This window comes from Theropithecus gelada, unplaced genomic scaffold (assembly GCF_003255815.1).
Source record: "Theropithecus gelada isolate Dixy unplaced genomic scaffold, Tgel_1.0 HiC_scaffold_5445, whole genome shotgun sequence".
Lineage (NCBI taxonomy): Eukaryota > Metazoa > Chordata > Mammalia > Primates > Cercopithecidae > Theropithecus > Theropithecus gelada.
In genome coordinates, this window is record NW_020262071.1 from 1 (window position 1) to 3,136 (window position 3,136).

Below are 3,136 nucleotides of genomic sequence, written 5' to 3' on the forward strand. Positions count from 1 at the left end.
GGAAGTCAGCACTGATTTCAGAAATCTGATTATAACAATAGATCCATCCCTAAATGAAGTGAATCTTGGAATCCCTTCCACTTTAAAACCATTACTATGCACCTTATGCCTCTGCTAGGCACTGGAGTAAGATGAAGCACCTTCTTGGAGTTTACATGCTGGTAATTGTGCCAGACAGTAATAAAATACGTAAGAATGGCTGTGGGGGAAGTCAGCTGTGTTCTAATTACAGTCGCATTTCAGGACATTATTTAACATGTTGACTTTAACAGCCTAAGCCTCTTCTCCATGTGTGCACACAGGGTAGATCTCTGAAGGGTGGCGCTGTAACTTCTAGGGTAATGGCTGTGTTGAGTCAAGGCAGGATGACAGTTCAGCCTCCTCCCAGGCCAGTGCAAAGGGCTCTTCACTCAGATTAAAGCCTTCTCTCCCAGACTGAATTGTCCACCCCCAACACCCCTCCTACAGAAAATGTGGAGTCCTTGCTTATTCCCTGGCAGCCCTACCTAGTAGGGTGGTGAATTCATTATCAAACATGCAGCAAAAGATACTGAAAGTTTAGCGAAAATGGCAACATTTTGGAATAAATGACTGTAATGTGCCTCGTGCCTGCCACCCGAACTGGCGCCCATTTTGCAGGTCAGTTGCTCTCCCTGGAAGGAAGAGTATTCTCGGATTTCACCTTGGAGGAGGAAGAGTTCAGGCTGCCAGAGCCGGACTAGCACTTCTGAAGATCCTGAGGGGAGGTCCTGTGACTTCCTTGGGAAGCTCAGCCTCGACCCCACCCCACCCCACCCCACCCCACCACCACAGGCTGCTGGAGTCCTGGGACCACCCAGGTCTGCGGCCCAAATCCTTCCTCGCTAAGGGAAGGGGAGGGGTGTTCCGGCGGGGCCAGGGTGGGAAGGGGACGTTGGGTGGGATTGTGACATAAGATCGCTCTGGTGACATGGACAGATCTGGACCGAGCCTAGTAAAGGTGGCGTAAATAAAGGTGTCATAAAGGATGGGGTGGGGCGCGCGTTTGTCAGGTTTGTCTCAGGGCTGCCAGAAAGGCTCCCGCTCAGTGCAGGAGTGTCATGTCCCAGCTGCGTTTCTGGGGCCCATGGCCCCTCTTCACATGGCAACTATTGTGGCTACTAGTCAAGGAGGCTTAGCCTCTGGAGTGGATCAAGGACCTCTAACCCCCTGCAGCCGACTGAGCCCTGGTCTTCCGGCTCATCCTATCTCCCATGGGAATCTCCCCATGCACTTACTCCCCTGGCAGAACCGGGGGCTTTGATTATCTGGGGTCCTCTGCTTCCTCGCAGATGTCAGCCCCACCCCGGGAATCGACTGAGAATTTGGTTCGGTTCCTGGACATGGATTCAGCTGGAGAGCTGCCCCGCCCCCCGGCCAGAGCAGTTCTTGGCTGCACACCAGAATCTAAATGATAGACAGACTGGACAAGAAAGGCTCCCAAAGGTGGTTCCAATGCTCAGCATCCAATGTCACCCAGCGTTACAGTTCAACCTTTGGACCTGTGACTTACCATCACTCCAGAATCCACTATGGAGGTGGTTCCAATGCTGGACTGGGATCAGAACCAGACCCTAGTTCAGCCTCCTCACCTCAAAAGTAAGGTTCAAACTGCAGATCTAGATCAGGCTGCAGATCATCAGGCAGATGAAATACTTGCTCCACCTCTAGACAGTAAGGATTCAAAAGCAGACAAGTTTATTGTTTCTCCCAAGAACACGAAGAAAGATCTAGCTCAGCGTCGGAAGCTTGCTAACGTTGTTGGAACTCCACACCGATTTATATCAAAACCTCAGCAGAATGAATATTCACGTATGGATATACTGTATCCCGGCTGCCTGCCCAGAAATCTGGGTGAACCCAGATGAGCCTCCAGGACTCCCTGAGCAAGTTGGACTTTGTCAATTCCGTCTAGAACCCAAAACTCAAACTGCAGAGACCCTTGAAGACATCCAGTCCTCTTCACTCCATCAAGAAGCCCCAGCGAAGATTCCATGGCTCTCTGAGGAGGTAGAACCTTCTCTAACCCATCAGGAGGCCCCAGCTCTGCCTTCACAGTCGCTTCAGGGGGTCCACTCTTCTTCAACAGAGCAGGAGACCCCAGCACAGCAGCAACCTGCCTCTGAAGAGACTGTAGCTCTGCCATTGATACATCATGAGGTAAATGTTCCATTGAAAAGTTAGAGTGAAACTCAGCACTCATGCTTGCCCAGTGTCACAGTCAAACCTGTGGGTGTGGAGCTTGTGGTAACTCCAGACCCAGGTAAGGAACTTACATCAAACCAGGAACAGGCCGCTGCTCAGCCTCCAGAGCACCCCGAGGAGGTGGACTTTTCCTCAACCCAATTAGAGGCCCTAGCTCAGACACTAGAATACCCTGAGGAGACAAAACCCTCTGTAACCCAGCAAGGGACCCCAGCTGAGCCTCCAGGTCCTCCGGTAGAGGCTGAACCTTCCCCCAGTGAGCAGAAGCAGCCAGCTCAGCCTTCTGAATTTCCTGGGGGGGTTGAACCTTCTCAGACCCAGCAGGAGGCCCCAGCTCAGCCTCCAGAGTCCTCTATGGAGAGTCTAGCTCAAACTCTACTGAATCATGAGGTATACTTCAACCTCCAGGTGAGGATCAAGCTTATTATAACTTCCCCAACATTACAGTTAAACCTGCAGATATGGAGGTTACCATAACTTCAGAGCCTACCAAGGAGGCAGAATCTACCGAAGCCCAGCAGGAGGCCCCAACTCAGCCTCCAGAAAAGGTGAAACCTTCTGCAAGCCAACAGGAGGCCGCAACTGGGCCTCCAGGTCCTCCTATGGAGTGTGAACTTTCCCCCAGTGAGCAGGAGCAGCCAGCTCAGCCTTCTGAGTCTTCTGGGGAGGTTGAATCTTCTCCAGCCCAGCAGGAGGCCCCAGCTCAGCCCTCAGAACATCATGAAGTCACACTTTCACCTCCAGGTCACCATCAAGCTCAGCATTCAGATTTGCCCAATGTCACTGTGAAGCCTCCAGATGTGCAGCTCACCATAGCAACAGAGCCTACTGCAGAGGTGGGAACTTCTCCAGTCCACCAGGAGGCCACAGCTCAGCTCTCAGGGCCAGGTAATGATGTAGAACCTCCCACCAT

General features: G+C 52.2%; 1 pseudogene; it reads left to right on the plus strand.

Annotated features, from left to right (window-relative positions):
• Positions 1-1,043: 1,043 nt before the first annotated feature.
• Positions 1,044-3,111, plus strand: LOC112617872 (annotated as a pseudogene).
• The last annotated feature ends 25 nt before the right edge of the window (positions 3,112-3,136 follow it).